Genomic DNA, 19,349 nt, shown 5'->3' with positions numbered 1-19,349 from the left:
ATGATTTCTCCAATCCAGCTACTGCCTATATAAGGGCATACTAAAATGAAAGAGAAAATTACAATTGAATTCAAATTCCTAATCTAGATCCTTCTTGTGCCTTGGACGAGTGATAATTGATGGGCTCAGCTTGCTTGCATGATCCAGGGGTGTAATTGGGGCCTTTAGTGATGTTGCAGTGTTAAAAATTGCTCCCAGACTCTGTCATTCACATTTGCATCAACGTTGACATGCAAACATTCCCTCCAACGTTTTCTAATCCACGCGTACGCATCTCCCACGCGTACGCGTGCCTCCTATTGTTTTTGCCAATCGACGCGTACGGGTGAGCCACGCGTACGCGTCATATGAAATTTTCCCAGGGATGACATCACAGACGTTGGACCCAGCGTTTGATCACCAACGTCACCTCCAAGTTTGCCCCTTTCACACGTGTGCACAGGTGACGCGCACGCGTGGCTTGTCATTTTTCACTACTCACGCGTATGCGTGGTTTGCCACTTCTTCATCAAGCACGCGTACGCGTGGCTGTAACTTTGTCCAGGCTTCTTTTGCGCACATATTAGGGGCAACGTTGGATCACCAATGTTCCTTCCAATGTTGCTTCTTCAATATTTCCTTACAGCATTGGTTCATTGCCAACGTTTACTCAAACTTTGCCATCAATGTTGGCTCTCCAACTCTGTTTTTCTCTGCTTCTCTATTTCTATTTAGCCTATTATCAAATAAATAAGTGTATCAAAGTAACATACAGGATAATCTTTACTCTACTAAGTTTGCTAATAATGCTCAAAATTATAACTTCACTTAGTGTGATCTATTCCATCAGATTTACCCTTTATATTAGAAAAATTCACATGTGCTTGAGATTTTCTTAATGCAGAGATTTTTCATGCTTTTGCTCCTTTATTCATAAAATTTGTATGAAAACTAAACCGAAATTTAGTGAAAAAGCATAGAAAAACATGCTATGATGCCCTAGCATCAAATATCACCAAGAAATGACAGATTATGAGCAATCCACCCAGTGGGGATATGCTCCAAGGCCACAAAATGATCAAACAAATTTCATGGGATATTGCCCACCATCACAATATGATTTATGTCATTATCCTAATGGTGGTTGGGAATGTCAACAAGGAATGATGGAGTGTGAACAATCCAGTGAAATAGGATACCTCTCAGGGCCATAAAATGATCCATACTTTGATGAATTCAACAATTACTCAAGTTGTGGGTGGGAGGATCAAAATCAAAGAGCATTCAATAGTCCATACTCTACTTATCAAGAACCATCATCACTTGAGCATACCTTCAATTCATTTATGCAAAATTGTCCAACCTCACCTCTCAATTTTTTATTTGAAAATTCTTCATCACTTGACTATGCCTCAACACAAAATCCCTTCCAAAACTCACAACCTACATAAACTCCTCTAAACCAAAGACTCTCAAAACTTGAGTCCATGCTTAAAAGATATGAAGCAGAGATGAAGAAATCTTGGACAGAACAAGAAACCTTTTTTATAAACATGGAAGTGCGTTTAAACCAGATGTTGAGTGCAAAGGAGGAATTAAAAAAGCAAGAAAAATAGGCTCTAATAACAAGTGAAAGTTCTATGAAGAAGGAGATTATGGAAGTATTTGAGCCAATGATTTCATATCCACAGAAGCTAATTGAGGTGACAGAGGAACATGAAAACTCACTCTCAAAGGACTCAATGGAACATCATGTAAAAGAAAGGGAGGAAGTCAATCAAGAGAGTTCACATTCAATTGAAGTAGAAAGTTGTATAGAGGACGGGTTCATTAAACCACAAATTCAAGAATCTTTTAATGAAGAGGACACTCCGACCATCACACAACACTCAAATCTTGATATCCAAGAAATGAAGGCAACCAACAAGAGCATCGAAAAGAGGATTGTGACCAAGCTAAAATCGATCATATCCATGAAGAAGAAAAGGTCAACCATAAGCAATCTAACCCCTGATTCAGCGAGCAAGTTCAATCAAGCAAATAACCAAAGGAAGCTTGCTGGGAAGAGGACAAGATATGGGACACTGAATGGCTCTTCTTTCCCCCTGAGGTCATTTCTCTTAACAAACTGGAAGAAGAAAAAGAAATTCATGAACAACATGTCAAGCTAATGACATTAAAAGAGCTCTTGTTGGGAAGCAACCCAACCAGAGATAGTTGTCCTTTCTTAGATATTTCAATAAAAGAGTTAAGTGGATTTCTCTGTATTGCAAGGAGCTAAGTTTGATATTGCACACCAAAGTAATTCAAGGGTGAATGTGGGATGCTAAGTTTGGTATTCCACCAAAGATTTCACTAAGAACACATTACACCCTCAGCATGACTAGTTATCAGCTCCAAATAATCACAGAAACTACTTAACATATGTTTAGTTTCTACTTCATAGTTTGTTTTCTTAATAAAAGCACTTGATGTTTCCTGCATGTATTCACTTTGCTGCATATAGAAGTAGGCAAGGAACTAAGTTTGGCGTTCCCACACTAACTTAAGTTCAGAAAATCACAAGCATACATGCATGCTAACCATCTCTCAAGTGCTTAGGAAACAAGAAACTTCCAAGGAGACAAAGAAGGATACAAAAGCTATGGATGATGATGACAAGGAAGAAACAAGAAGCCACCAAGAGGTTGTATTGTTGCTTAACTGTTTCTAGTTTGAAATGCTTTAAATTGGAAGTATAATTGTACCCCTGCTGAGTAGTATCATTTTAGCTATAATTCACTTGCATTCTATTTGTCTGTCTTTTTATTGTCATTTTGGGCTGCTAGTCTAAGTGTTTATGCCATGCCATCTTGCATAAGTTGTATGCTTTTTTCCCCATGCTTGAATAAAAGAAAAATTATTGTGGTAAAACAGAGAAAAAGTAAAGGTCTATTCTGATAGAAGATAGAATAAAGTTATGTGGTGGTATGTGCTGGTTCATTAGTTGATTTATGAATAAGGCTAGAGGTTGGCATGACTTTGAGATATGAACTTGAGTTGCATTCTATTAGACTTGAAAAATGAAAGAGGTCCATAATTAAAGAAAGAAAATGCAAGAGAAATAAACAAAAAAAGAAATAAACAAGGCTGGGCACCAATGGCTTGAGATTTGGATATATGCCTGTGATGCTCTTGTACAAAGATAAGCTTGGATAACTAGGTTCTAAGGGGTGCTTCATCACCTGGAAACTTGGGTTAACTAACCCAGGATTGCCAACCGAAAGTCCACCATCAAGAGCTACTTTGAGATAAAGCATTTAGTGACCCAAAGAGGTGCTGGACACCAATGTCCAAAGAATAAAACAAGCTAAATGCCTGTGATGTGTGTGTGCCAATGAAAGCTTGAGTAAGTAAGCCCTTAGGGGTGTCTCAACACCTAGCATCCTGAACCAACTGGGGCAGAAATGTTGGCTGAAAGCTTACTTTAAAGAGCTGCCTTAACACATAGCATTTAGCCTCAGTAAGCAATAAGTCTCAATCAAAAGGAAAGAGAGCAAGAAAAACTAAGGACCAAGCAATAACAAGTCTAATTTTTTGTGTAATTCAAGTAAGAATCCAAAGGAGTGTCAATACTTTAGCCATAAAGAAAAAAATCACTAAAGATATCATGCATGAAAACCCCATTAACCAGAATTAAATGTCTTCCAATAAGGGCTTATACCTCTCTTTGTTTTCATTCACTCTCCTTATGTTCTACTGCTTGCTTGGGGACAAGCAAGATTTAAGTTTGGTGTGGTGATGACAAGGCATCTTATACTAGTTTCACAAGCCTTTTTCATTGGTTTTTACTTGGTTTTCATGCATTTCTTAGGCAATAAGTAAGTATTTGGATGAAAATTTCATGTATATCTTGATTCAATCAAACATGGTTAAATATGTGCATTTTCATTATATTTATGCACAATTTACTTGAAAACTATGAATGATGTAAAATCTTGAGATTATGGCAAAGCTTTGATGCATTTGATTGGTTGATGATAGGTGGAAAGAAGAAGAGGAAGAGCAAGGAAGAGGAAAAGGAAGCAACGTTGGTGGCCAAAGTTGGCTCACCAATGTTGCCTCCAACATTGATGGAGGAGGAAAGTGCAACATGGTGGCCAAACCAACGTTGCTGGCAACGTTGAAAAGAAAAGGGTGCCTAACGTTGGTGGGAACGTTGGTTCACCAACGTCCCTCACCAACGTCTTCGATAAAAACTCAATTTGGAATTGGAAAAATGTGCTGCGATGCGCACGCGTTGGCGACGCATACATGTACGCGTGGGAAAATAACAATCCACGGGTATGCGTGGGTGACGCACACGCGTAACCAAGCCAACGTTGCTGTGCTAACATTGTATCCAACGTTGCTCACCAACGTCTTCGATAAAAGAGTTGGAAAATTTGAAGTGACGCTAAGCGTCGATGACGCATACGCGTGATAATGGAAAAATGGCAAGTCACGCGCACGCGGGGGCGATGTGCACGAGTAAAATGGCAATAAAAACAGCTTTCACGCGTATGCGTGAGCCACGCACACGCATGACTACGCGAACGTTGGTGCACCAACACTGAGTCTAGTGTCGCTGCCAACGCCAAAAGTGGCTCAAATACACAACGTTTGTGAGAACGTTTGTGAACCAACGTTCCTAACCAACGTTAAGGCAAATTCATTCCAAAAGGCACCCATGCAACTTGTGAACGTTAGTGAATTAATCCCATTGTCAACGTCATCAAGAGTCATCCCTAACTACTTCAATCAAGGCCAAGGCCCACATCCAAGTACATGAAGACCCAATTAAAGATAGGAAGAAGAGTATAAATAGAAGAATTTTTGAAGATTGAAAAGGAGGCTTGGGTAGGAGTAGGAGTAGAGGCTGGAGGATTAGAGACTCCAGAGCTCTCTTGGAGGATTAGAGACTCCAGTGAGTGTAGTGTAGAATTCTTAGTTTAGATACAATTTTTCTTTTCTGCAAGTTTACATTTTAATTTGTATTGAGCTTCATTTACTTTTATGCAATTTTAATTTCTAGCACTTCTTCCCTTCTGCAATTTTACATTTGATTTTACATTGAGCTGAGTTTATTTTCATGTAATTTAAATTTCCTACACTTATTCTTAGAGCAATGATCAACTAAACACCAATCATTAGGGGGAGGAGCTCTATTATAATTCATATGATTGAGTGAACATATTCTTCTTCTCAATCCGCTTGGGTAGCTATACGATATCTTCTGTTTTGATTGAGATTCATTCACCCTGAAAGGGGGCTTGAATCTGTTGAATGCTTGTGTGAGCCTCGGAAGGGGAATCATGGGCATTAGAATTGGAGCTCTATCCTTCACAATTCTCTTGACCAACACTATTCAGGAGGAATTGAGGTCTTGAGAATTTGTGTGGCTTATGGAAAAGAGAACATGCTTAACCTCTTCTCATGGTGGATTATAATATCTCTAATCCCTAATGAATCTTTCTCTCTGTTATTGCTCACTTTGATTGCCTTGAGTTTCATTTAATTGCTTTGAATTTACTGCTTCCTTAAATTTCCCAGCACCCAATCCCCATTTACATTTCTAGCAATTTACTTTTCATGCAATTTATGTTCTGTCAAGTCAATTTCACCAAAACTCTTTCAATATTTTGCTTGACTAGACTAATCACCTCAATAAAGTTGCTTAATCCATCAAACCTCGTGGGATCTACCTCACTCTACCAATTCCATCCACTTGACTTTTCTTCATAGTTAGAGGTTAACTAAGTGGGAGCAATGGACAATTCTTGTCACAATTGATGATGATAATGAGGATATGACTTCTAGTGCTCATCTCTTGCCAAGAGTTTCTTTAGTTATTAGTTTATTGCTTTTGCTATTTACATTTCTTGTTCCTTATTACAAAAATCCCAAAACATTCCTTCATAGCCAATAATAAAGCACTTCATTGTAATTCCTAGGGTGAACGACCCAGAATTAATACTCTCAGTTATTTTATTGGGGTTTGTACTTGTGAAAAACATATTAAATTTCAATGTGAGGATTCATTGTTGGTTTAGATCTATACTTGCAACGTAACAATTATTTTTCTGAAATTCTATATCGACAATTTTCTTTCATCAAATTTTGGCGCCGTTGCCAGGGAATTGCAATGATGTTATGTTATTGGCTATTGTGAATATGTTAATATTGTGAATATCTTACTTTTTGGTTATTTCTAGGTCTTGCTAGTAATTAGGAGTTTAGGCCCTTAAATTGATAAATTTAATTTGCTTTCCTCCCATTCGATGCCTTGATATGTTTGTTTGAGTGATTTAAGGTTTTGAAGGTAAGGATGGCTTGAGAGAAATGGAAGATGCAAAATGGAGAACTCGTGAAGAAATGAAGGAATTGCTAAGCTATCAATCATGACCTCTTCGTACTAAATCGATCATAACTTGAGCTATAAAGGTCCAAATGAGGCGGTTCTAGTTGCGTTGGAAAGGTAACATCCGGGGCTTTAAAATGATATACAATTTTCCATAGTTGACAGGACGTTTGGTGACTCGTATGCATCATTTCACATGAACACATCGAAGGATCAGTGTGGGCCATTTTAAGGAACTCGTGGCTAGCGATTTCTAGCTCATTTTGGGCCCAATCCAACTCATTTATGAACTCTTTTGTTGTTATCCATACCCTTTTAATGCAATTTTATATTTCCATGTCTTTTGATGCTTACTTTACTTGCTATTTTTTGTTTCCTGCTTTTGATAGTTATAGCTTTTATTATGTCTTGCAATATACCATGATTTATGTTTATGCTAACTAGGTGTTTCATGAAATGTTTCTTTTAGTCATGAGCTAGTTTTTTCTCCTCTTGGCTTAGGTTGAGTAATTGGAGACTCTTGAGTTATCAAACTCTTTTGTTGATGATAATTGGAAGTTGCTAGTTGACTTGAATGCCACTAAAGCTAGTCTTTCACTATGATTTGACTAGGACTTGTGGACAAGAGCCAATTCCAACCACTTGACTTTTCTTTATAGTTAGAGGTTGACTAAGTGGGAGCAATGGATAATTCTTGTCACAATTGATGATGATAATGAGGATAGGACTTCTAGTTCTCATCCCTTGCCAATAGTTTCCTTAGTTACTAGTTTATTTCTTTTGCTATTTACATTTCTTGTTCCTTATTACAAAAAGCCCAAAACATTCCTTCATAGCCAATAATAAAGCACTTTATTGTGATTCCTAGGGAGAACGGCCCGGGATTAATATTCTCGGTTATTTTATTGGGGTTTGTACTTATGACAACCATATTAAATTTTGATGTGAGGATTCATTGTTGGTTTAGAACTATACTTGCAATGTAACAATTATTTTTGTGAAATTCTATACCGACAATTTTCTTTCATCATTCTACACTTAACCGGAAGCTGTTGTTACTAATTAGGATTTTTTTTAGAATGGAATTTCTAGACAAGATCTTTCCAGCAGAGGTTATAGATAGATTGCGGAAGGAAATTTCCTGTATCATTCAAGGTGAATAAGAGACTCTCTATGCGTACTGGAAATAATTTAGGAATCTCCTTGACTCATGTCCCCGTCATATGATTGACCAGTTGGTGTTGATTAGCTATTTTTGCCAAGGCATGAAGCCTTGAGACAAGACCCTCTTTGATGCTGCGAGTAATGGCTCTCTGACGAAGTACAAGATGGCGACAGAAGCGTGGCAACTGATCACCGATCTAGCTGAGTCTACCCAAAATGCAAGGCAAAGGAATAATCATCCCAAGGCTGTTGCAGAAGTTTCCTCTAGTAGTGAGACTGCTGCTCTCACCAAGACTTTGGGAGAGATAACCAATATACTCAAGCAGCTCCAGCACAATCAACAACAACCTCCGCCTCCTCCATAACAACAATGTCAACAGTTAGTCCCTCAAAGAGAGTGTGGAATATGCGCTTGCTATTCTCACTACACTGATGAATGTCCACAACTCCAAGAGGACAACTCCTTGGCGGCTACCAATGCTTATTACAACCGTCCGAATCAAGGGTACTACCAACAAGGCGGTAACTATAATCAAGGTGGTAACTACAATCATGGTTGGCAAGATAACCCCAACCAAGGATGGATGGACAACTACAACCAAGGAGGCAGAGAAAATGGTGGAAATCAAAGGTGGAATAACAACTACCAACAAAACCGGTATCAACAAAATCCTCTATACCAACAGCAAAACCAAGTCCAAAGATACCAACCACTGCACCAAAGGCAAGCCAAAGCACCTCAACACAACAATAACATGCCCCTCAGATTACCTATCCTCCTTCTTCCTCCAATGATGAGATGATTCGCTCTCTTATGCAAGGACAAAAAGAGCTTCAAGCCATAGTTGCCTCTAGCATCACAGGTCTTACCTCTACCGTCCAAGATCTTCTATCCTATATGGACCCGCCCTCTACCTCCAACAATCAACCTTCAAGCTCTAGTGCTCTTCCCTCTCAACCTTTACCTAACCCCAAGGGTGGAATTAATGCCATCACTTTGAGGTCCGGAACTACATTGCAAGAGAGGAGTCCCGAGGAGCCAAGCTCAAGAGAAGACATTCAAGATGAAGATGTTGTTGAGGTAGAAGATGTTGAAGAAGAGGATGAAGTACAAGAAGCAGTTGAAGAAGAAGTTGCTCAACCAAGGAATGGAGTTTCTAAGGAAGACGATGTTATGAAAGAGGCCATTCCCATTCCTTTTCCACACCTTGCTAGGAGGACAAAGAAGCAAGTGGAGCTAGATCCCAAGATGGTGGAGATCTTCAAAAAGGTTGAGGTAACTGATAAACCACTATTTTATGGTTTATCTTGTGCTCAATTGAGTGGATTTTATCAACTCTTTATCCACTTATTCATATTATTTGCATGTTTTATATTTTCCTTCCTGGTTTTGTGCTATGATTGAAAACATGCTTCTTTGATCTTATATTTGCTTATTATTAATCATCTCTTATTACCATTAGATGCCTTGATATGTGTGTTAAGTGTTTTCAGAGATTACAGGACAGGAATGGCTCAGAGGATGGAAAAGAAGCATGCAAAAGTGGAAGGAATACAAGAAGTTGGAGAAACTGCTAAGCTGTCCAGCCTGACCTCTTCGCACTCAAACGGCTATAACTTTAGCTACAGAGGTCCAAACAACGCGGTTCTAGTTGCGTTGGAAAGCGAACGTCTGAGGCTTCGATTTGATATATAATATGCCATAGTTGCCCTGACGCTAGGCGACGCGAACGCGTGATCCACGCGGATGCGTCGCATCTGCGAACTTCAATCCGCGCGGCCGCGTGGACGACGCCTCCGCGTCACTTGTCTGTGACCTGAACGTACCAGAATACGCAGGGGGCAATTTTTGGCTGTTTCTGACCCAGTTTTCGGTCCATAAAGCACAGATTGGAGGCTATAAAGTGGGGGAATGCATCCATTCAATGGGAGCTCGCCAATTTTCACTTTCCATGATTTAGATTTAGTTTGAGAGAGGTTCTCTCCTCTCTCTCTTAGGATTAGGATTAGGATTTAGGACTTCTCTTAGTTTGTAGGAGTGACTCTCGATCCAGGTTTAATATTTACTTCAATGCTTTTATTCGTACCTATAAATGTTGCCAACTTGACTTATGAATCCTTCCCATGTTATGATTTGAATTAATGATTATTTGAGGTATTTCAGTTATTGATTGCTTTCTCCTTAATTTGTGTTACCATTGCTTTCTATCTAAGGACCTTTTTATTCCAACAATTTTACTTTTTCCCTTTTTGTCTTGGTTAAGAGATCAGTAACTCAACATTATTAAACTCAGCATAATTGATAATCTTTATCTTGCTAATTGAACTGAACTTCAATAATCCCAACTTTTTCTTAGGAAATAAATAGGATTCGAAGGTCAAACTAATTAGTCCCTTGACTTTCCTTTACTTTAGTAAAGGTTAACTAAGTGGAATTTAGATTCAACTTTCATTATTGTTGAGAGAGATAACTAAGTTGGACTTCCAATTTCTCTTACCTTGCCAAAAGATTGCTTTACAGTATTCATTTACTTTAACTGCCATCTACTTCACTTGTCATTTAAATCACTTGCCTCTCACCTTCTAAACCCCGATTACAACCTTTATAGCCAATAATAAGAACATACTTCCTTGCAGTTCCTTGAGAAGACGACCCGAGGTTTGAATACTCGGTTAACAATTTTTAAAGGGATTTGTTACTTGTGACACCCAAAACGTTTGTAAGAAAGGTTGATTGCTTGGTTTAGTAACTATACTTACAACGAGAGTTTTTATAACCTCTGAACCATCAATCTTCGGTTCTTTCAAAATGGCGCCGTTGCCGGGGAACTGCTAACGTGTGCCTTATTATTGGTTATTGTAAATATTTTTCTTTTGCTTGTTTCTCTATTTTTGTTCTTCCTTTTCATCTTTATTTGCTACCATGAACTCTCACCCCTCTCGCTTTGAGTTTGGTTCTAACTTTGTTGAAGGAAATAGATGTTACAGCAGGAATGTGCATCAAGGTCAGACCAATCAAGGATGGATGGAGCCAAGAGGATCTAATCAACCCTTCAGGCAGCAACACCCTCCGAGATATCCGGGACAAAGACCATTCTACAGTGTATACCTAGCTGAAGGATATGGTGGACAACCTTGTAACTACCAACAAGCCCCACCCCGTGCATATAAACCACCCTTTCAACATAACCTCGAACCATCACACTCACAAGCTTCTCTTCACCATTCGCCACCATATGATCCTTTCTTACCCATGTACCAATCCAATCACTCCCAATCACCACCACTTTCCTGTGTATCATGCCCAAGTCCGGCAACCCGAGAAGCAGAGGTTCGCCTAAAGGAAACAATAAATAAATTTCAAATAACCATTCGACAACTGGAGCAAGTAGTAATTCAATGGGTTTCTAGACGCTCAAATACACAAGGATCAGCCACAGCCCCATGTGAACAGTCTAACGAAGAGCGTAGCATGAAGGAAATACCAGAATCTCCAGTGGATAAGACAGAGAACGAATTCGTACTAGAACAAGTAGAAGAAGCTGTCATTGTTCAAGAAGAAGAGTTGGTTGAAGATCTAGGAGATGCTGAACCTCCATGGGAATTCAGAACTGAAGAGAACTCTGTCAAGGATGCTACAGTCGATGCTTAGGAGGATATTGTACAATCTCCAAGGCAAGTTATTTATGAAGAATCAGACGGAATAACCCAGGACACAAATTCCCTTGATGATGATAGTCACAAGTCAAATTCTCTTAGTAATGAACTTGCATCCGCAAGTGAATTCTCTGAGATCGAAGAATCTTCCCCAAGTGAATATGAAGATGATGCGGAGGTAGATTTCTCTCAACCTCCAATCTATGACTCAAGTGATGAGGAAGACATAGAAGACTTTGACCAGGGTGATACTACATTTGAAGACTCTTACAAGGAAGTGGAGAAATTCACAGAAGAACCCAAGGGAGTAGAACTTACAAAATCACCAGAAACACCTATCGCAAGGCCATTACGACCTAATACAAGCTTCAAGTGGGTACAATCCTTAACCTATAACTTTACTTATTCACTTGAATATGGTTTGCTTGAAATAGATGGCCAGCTTAGAACTCTTTGCGGCTTTAAGAGTAAGAGGGAAATGGCTCGTACTCAAAGTTGGTGCACAAGGATCAATAAGGTTCCACGCTTCACCTCGAAGTACACGGATTGGTATCATGCTCAATTGCATGGATCACGGAGAACGTTTGGTCACCATGGTGAGATTCTACTTTTTAAACCGCCCGGATGGAAACATGTAGATCAAGACAGAGGCGGATTTAAAAACAAAGCTTGGGATCATGGATTCTGTTCTGACATTCGTCATCCCGGGAACCTGAAAATCTGCTTGAAGCTGATCAGAAGCTTCACATGCCTAGTTTGGGACCTCGGAGGCTGCTGGCATTCCAAACATTGGTGGAGATTTCTGGATGAATTTAAACACATGCCACCATAGCAGGAAGCTCTTCCAATGTCCAACTTAAGGACTTTAACTAAAAGTGCTAGGTGGGAGACAACCCACCATGGTATGATCGTTCCTTTTGCAATTTTAATTTTTTTTACTTTTGTTTGTTTTTGAATTTTATTTTGTTTTATTAAACCTGGGATCATGCATAGCATTCACATTAATCATTGCATTTTGCATTTTTTATGCGTAAAAAAAAAAAGCCATGCGTCCGCGTTGCAAGGAGAGGGGAGAAAATAAAAACGAACAGAGAGTCACGCTGGAGCGTGGCTGGAGGCGTGCCCGTGGCACAAATCGTCCCACGCGACCGCGTCGCTGACGCGTCCGTGTCGAGTGGGAATACTGGCCTCCCACGCGGCCGCGTGACCGGAATTTCGACATAATAATGGTGCACAGCCGAAAGTTGTGCTAGAGTGGTGCTGGACTGGCGCTGGACGCGCAGTCCATCTCACGCGACCGCGTGCCCCACGCGGCCGCGTCACATCCTACTAAGTGCCCACTCACGCGATCGCTTGCCCCACGTGATCGCGTCACCCAATATTATGCACTAATATGATTTTGAATAGAGAGTTGTGTGAGCGTGAGGCTGCCCTCGCGCTAGCAGCATAAAACGTGTCACGCGACCGCGTGACTGACGCTACCACGTCGATTGACTTAAAGCGCAAGTCACGCGACAGCGTGCCCCACGCGTCTGCGTCGCTTGCGCCACACAGCTTATCCTAATTTGCCAATTATCTTATCTTTTCTCCCCCAATCCTAATTTTTCCTCCCTCCTTTCTTACTTACTTCTTCTTCCGTTCTTTCCCTCCTTATTCTTCTTATCTTTCATTTTATTTTACTTAATTTATTTGAATATTTCATTCATTGCATTTTAATTTTATGCATATTTTTCTTTTCTTTTCTAAATTTATTATTTTACCATTGGTGTTCAAATGTTCTTATTCAACTGTTATATATTTTCTGGTATTATCTTGGTGCTTGTGACTTGTTTTATTCTGGTTAGGTAATATTATTTAAATCAATGCCGACCTTTTATACCTGTATTACTTTTTGCATTGACATGAATTTATATTATCTCTCTTTCTCCACTCTCTTCTCCATTGTTGCAATTTTGCACCACTGGTATGCTATAGCTTCTATTGTTTTCTCACTTACATGTTGAAGCTTCCATGTAAATGAGACCCTTATCATTTGGCATTAACCCACCCATACTTCTTTTATTTTCTTATCTCTATTTCTGGGTTACTCTTCTTCCCTTTTTCTTTCAGGATGGTCACCCAGAAGGGAACCGGAAGACGTTTACATGGAGAGACAGACAAGTCTATCTGCACAATCTTTAGAGAAAAGCATCAGTTGGAACAACCCGTCCACCTGCACATCTTAGCATGCACCGAGGACGGTGCAATCTTTAAGTGTGGGGAGGTCGATACTGATGCCAGGGCATCTTGGCCAGTTTCACTGACCTTTTCTTTACTGTTTTTAGGTTAGTTTCATGCATTCCCTTAGGAAATAAGCTAGTTTTGGGTAGATATTCACTTACACCTTGATTCAAGCATACATTGTGCATTTTACATTATTTCATGAGGATTTTGCATGAGTTTAGTGACAAATTGTATGCTGCATTACCCATGACTTGGACTAGAACTTTGATGCACTCTATTGCTTGATTTCAGGACCAAAGGAAGCAAGGAATGGGAGGTAACTTGCAAAGTTAATGAGAAAAGTGATTGCCAATAACGCTCTCGAAGCCATCATTGACCACGTTAAGAGTCACGTTAACTAAATTAACGTGAACTCTAACATGGAGAGGGGAAGTTGAGCCAACGTTAGTGACACTTAACATTGTCACTAACGTTGGCAAATGCTCATAAGTGGCCACGTTAGAGTCCACGTTAACTTAGTTAACGCGGCCTCTAACGTTAAAAGGGGGAAGAAACGCCAACGTTAGTGACATTCAACATTGTCACTAACGTTGGCCTAAGGAGAAACATACCACGTTAACTTGGTTAACGTGAAAGCTAACGTGTGAAAAAGAGGGTGATGGCCAACGTTAGTGACACTCAACATTGTCACTAACGTTGGAAGGAGCCACACAAGCCACTAAGATCCACGTTAACTCCCACGTTAACTTAGTTAACGTGGAAGCTAACGTTGATGAGTGAATGATGAGCCAACATTAGTAACAGCCAACATTGTCACTAACGTTGGGGATGGCTAAGCATGGCCACGTTAGAAGCCACGTTAACCTAGTTAACGTGGACTCTAACGTGAGACATAGGGGCACCTTGGAACGTTAGTGACAATATTGAGTGTTACTAACGTTCTCGAAGGATGGCAAGCCCACGTTAAAGAGCCACATTAACTAAGTTAACGTGGGCTCTAACGTGGGAAAAAATGGGGCTTTTCAAAGTTATTGGGAATGTTAAGTCCCAATAACGTGTGCGAAGGACTTAGAGACAACGTTAGTGGCAACGTTTGTGCCACTAACATTGAAATTAACGTGGGTTTTACTTAGGAAAGTTAGTGAGAAAGTTGATTGTCATTAACGTTCTCGAACTCATATTTTCACTAAATGTTAACACCCCTAACGTCCTGAGCTAAAGTCTCTACCCACTTCACACTTTCTCTCTGCAAGTAAAGCCAAGCCCAAATGAAGAAGAGAACTGCTTCAAACTCAAGATCCAAAGGCCCAAGACTTGAAGAGCCAACTAGAAGCTGAGAAAAGTAGTATATATAGGAGTATCTTTGAATTGTTTAGGGAGTTCTGGAAGTTGGAAAAGAGAACTACTCTCTGTATTTTACCTTTTCTGCATTTTCTAGTTTTATGATGTATTCTCCATCTTTGTTTTCATTTTCTAGAGCTATGAACAACTAAACCCCTTTCATTGGGTTAGGGAGCTCTGTTGTAAGTTGATGGATCAATACTAGTTTTCATTATTCTTCTTCTCTCTTTTCTCTTGATTTTACTTGAAAGATTTCGATCTTCATCCAATTGGGTAGCTATCTTGGAAAAGGAGCTATTCAGACTTGGATCTCTTCTGAACCTTGAAAGAGGAATGAAGAGATCAAGCTAGAAGTGCTTTCTCATGCTGGACCAAATTGGGTTTGGATGGATATGTGACTATAATCCTCTCAATACCTGGTTTGGGAAATGCATGTGGTATAATCAGTGACCACACATCATCTCTTCTCATGAACAATTGACCAAGGAATTGGCTATTGATCAAGATTTGAGAGATTGAATTTCGAGAAATTGTAATTCAATCAATTAAGATTGCCAAGGAGATCAATGAGTGCATTGATTGAGGAAGAGATGAAAATGAACTTGATCCGGAGAATTGCAACATCTCCTAAGCCCAATGAACTCCCCATCTCTGATCTTACCCATTCTCTTTAATTTCTGTCATTTACTTTTATGAGCAAATCCCCCATTCCCATTTACAATTCTGCAATTTACTTTCAGTCATTTACTTCCAGTCCTTTAATTCTAGCATTTACTTTTCTGTTATTTACATTCTCGCCATTTTATTTTCTGCAACTCTCAACCCAAATTCTGGATTCGCTCAACTAGAACATTCTTCTAATTAAAGTTGCTTGATCAATCAATCCCTGTGGGATTCGACCTCACTCTATTGTGAGTTTTTACTTGACGACAAATTCAGTACACTTGCCGAAGGAGATTTGTTGAGAGACAGTTTCCACCCACATAAAGTTTATGGCGCCGTTGCCGGGGATTGATTGTGCATCAACAATGATTAAATTGGAAGATCACTAGATTGAGCATTTTTACTTTGTGAATTTCATTTTCTGTTTGAGTGATTTACTTTCTGTTTTAGTTAAACTTCTTCCCTTCTCCCTCTACTCTTTTATTTTTCTTTGTTATTTTCAATTCTGTTTGCTAACCCACTAACTGTTTGATATATTGTATCACCCACAACTAACAGTAATTCTGACAAAAATACTTTCTTCACCTATCTTTTTTTGCTTGCACTTGTTGGTTGTATGACAGGGAGAAGAAGCGGGGCTTCAACTTCCTTCGATTCTGAACCTGAGAGGACCTTCCTTAGATTAAGGAGGGAGGCAAGAGGAAAGAAAGTGGTTGGTGCTGAGAAAGAGGAGGAATTCTTTGAACCAAACATGGAAGACAACATGGAAAACCATCATGAAGAAGAGTATCACAACCATGGGGGAGGAGGTAGAGCAAATCATGCTGGGGAGGATAGAAGAGTTTTGGGCTCTTACATCAATCCAAACCCAGGCAATTATGGAAGTAGCATCCAAAAGCCAACAATCCATGCCAACAACTTCGAACTTAAACCACAGCTCATCACCCTTGTTCAGAACAACTGTTCGTTTGGAGGAGGTGTTCAAGAAAACCCCAATCAACATTTAACCACCTTCCTAAGAATATGTGACACAGTAAAGTCTAATGGTGTTCATCCTGACGCCTATAGACTGCTCTTATTTCCATTCTCACTCAGGGACAAGGCAGCCAAGTGGCTGGAATCTTTCCCAAGGGAAAGCTTGACAACTTGGGAAGACGTGGTGAACAAATTCTTAGCAAGATTTTACCCTCCTCAAAGAATCAATAGGCTGAGAGCTGAGGTCCAAACTTTCAGGCAACAAGATGGTGAGACTTTGTATGAAGCATGGGAGAGATTTAAGGATCTCACAAGGAGGTGTCCACCTGACATGTTCAACGAATGGGTGCATCTGCACATTTTCTATGAAGGGCTCTCTTATGAGTCAAAGAAGGCCGTAGACCATTCATCCGGAGGATCCTTGAATAAGAAGAAAACCATTGAGGAGGCTATAGATGTCATTGAAATAGTAGCAGAGAACGACTACTTCTATGCTTCCGAAAGAGGGAACACAAGAGGAGTAATGGAGCTAAACAATGTAGATGCTTTGTTGGCCCAAAACAAGCTCATTACCCAGCAGCTGGCTGACCTCACCAAGAAGATGGAGAGGAACCAAGTAGCAGCAATTTGAACTTCATCAACAACCTAAGAAGGAGTGAATGAAGAAGCAGAGGGTAGTCAGGAGCAAGCCAACTACATTGGAAATTCACCAAGGCAAAACTATGATCCATACTCCAAGAACTACAACCCTGGATGGAGAAACCACCCAAACTTTGGGTGGGGAAGTCAGCAAGATCAAAACCAAGACCAGAGACGTTACAACTCCAACAACAATGCAGCTCACCAGCAATTCACACAGAGGACATCTCAACACCCCCACAACAACACTTCTCCACACGCTTATCAAAACCAAAACAGCACATCTGCTCCGAATCACCCATCAATTGATGACAAGCTCTCTAAGATTGAAATCTTACTTGAAGGAGTATGCAAAGAGATTCGAAACAGTAAAGTATTCCGAGAGGAAGTGCAGTCAAACATGCAGAATCAAAATGCTGCCATCAAGAAACTGGAGACACAAATCGGCTATCTATTTAAGCAGCTGCCTAACCACAACCTTTTCAATGATGCCAATTCAAGCAAAAGGGAGGAGTGTCAAGCTATCACACTTAGGAGTGGGAAGGAACTGAAGGAACTACCCCAAAAACCACAAGAAGAAAGCTCAAATGAAAAGGGAGAAGAGCAAGATGGAGTTCAACCTCCCACGCAAAGTCCGCAGAAAGAAAAAGGGATGCCACAACTGAACATCTCAAGAGCTCCATACCCCCCAGCTATTGAAGAAAAAGGAAGATGACAACCAGTTCTTGAGATTTTTGGAAATCTTCAAGAAACTACAAATTAACATACCCTTTGCTGAAGCCATAGAACAAATGCCACTCTATGCCAAGTTTTTGAAGGAGCTAATGACTAAGAAGAGAAGCTGGAAGAACAATGAGACTGTGATACTAAACGAAGAATGCAGTGCTATCATTCAGCACAAACTACCCCAGAAACTGAAGGATCCTGGGAGTTTTCAGATCCCTTGTATTATAGGGGAAATCACAGTAGAGAAGGCTCTTTATGACTTAGGGGCCAGCATCAATTTGATGTCAGTAGCTATGATGAGGAAGATGAAAATTGAGGAGGCTAAACCAACAAAAATGGCCCTACAACTGGCAGACCGATCGTTCAAATTCCCTCATGGGGTAGTAGAGGATTTGCTGGTAAAAGTGGGAGATTTCATATTTCCAGCAGATTTTATGGTGTTGGACATGCAGGAGGACGCCAAGACCTCCATCATTCTGGGAAGGCCATTCTTGGCCACTGTTGGAGCTTTCATTGATGTTCAGAAGGGTGACCTCACCCTGAGATTACACAATGAAAAGATGACATTCAATGTATTCAAGGCCATGAGTTACCCGCCAGAACAATTGAGGGAATGCATGAGGTTAGATGCACTTGAGGATGAAGTGTAGGAGAATTTTGAAGAAGAAGAACCTGAAAAGGCCGAGAGATTGGTGGAGGAGGAATCTAAATCAAGTGAAGAGGTGGCCACAGCAGAAATTCATATACCAGATGCACCAAAGGAAGGGAAGGAAAAGTCAGAAGCACCCAAACTTGAACTCAAAGCACTGCCACCCACTCTCAAATATGCATATCTAGGAGAAAATGAAAACTACCCAGTGATCATAAATTCATCCCTCAGTCAAGATCAAGAGGACGAGCTACTCAAGGTGCTGCGGGAGCATAAGGATGCCATTGGATGGACCCTTGCTGACTTGAAGGGAATCAGTTCAGCCATATGCATGCATAAAATACTGTCGGAAGATGATGCTAAGCTATCCATTCAACCCCAAAGAAGGCTGAACCCAATCATGAAGGAAGTGGTACAGAAAGAGGTTATGAAGCTTTGGCAAGGAGGGGTAATATACCCGATCTCGGACAGCCCTTGGGTTAGCCCCATACATGTTGTGCCCAAGAAGGGAGGAATCACTGTGGTTCCCAATGAGAAGAACGAACTCATACCTACAAGGACCGTCACAGGATGGAGGATGTGCATAGACTACAGAAAACTCAATGAGGCTACATGAAAAGATCATTTTCCCCTTCCATTCATGGATCAGATGTTGGAAAGACTTGCAGGGCACGCATATTATTATTTTCTCGACGGTTATTCAGGATATAACCAAATAGTGGTTGATCCCAGAGACCAAGAGAAAACCTCATTTACTTGTCCGTATGGAGTGTTTGCCTATAGGCGCATGCCATTTGGGCTATGTAATGCACCTGCAACTTTCCAACGCTGTATGCTTTCTATCTTTTCAGATATGATAGAAAAATTCATTGAAGTTTTTATGGATAATTTCTCGGTATTCAGAGATTCCTTTTCTAGTTGCCTACATCACCTCGCCTTCGTATTGAAAAAATG

General features: G+C 40.2%; 1 non-coding gene across 1 annotated transcript; it reads right to left on the bottom strand.

The window, feature by feature from the left end:
• Positions 1-16,610: 16,610 nt before the first annotated feature.
• LOC112753913 (small nucleolar RNA R71) lies at positions 16,611-16,714 on the bottom strand. The gene has a single exon (XR_003178274.1). It is a non-coding gene; the product is annotated as a small nucleolar RNA R71 (small nucleolar RNA).
• Positions 16,715-19,349: the final 2,635 nt, after the last annotated feature.

The sequence above is a fragment of the Arachis hypogaea genome, chromosome 15 (genome assembly GCF_003086295.3).
Source record: "Arachis hypogaea cultivar Tifrunner chromosome 15, arahy.Tifrunner.gnm2.J5K5, whole genome shotgun sequence".
NCBI lineage: Eukaryota > Viridiplantae > Streptophyta > Magnoliopsida > Fabales > Fabaceae > Arachis > Arachis hypogaea.
The sequence above is the reverse complement of the archived record's forward strand: the minus strand, read 5'-3'. Positions and strand labels throughout refer to the sequence as shown.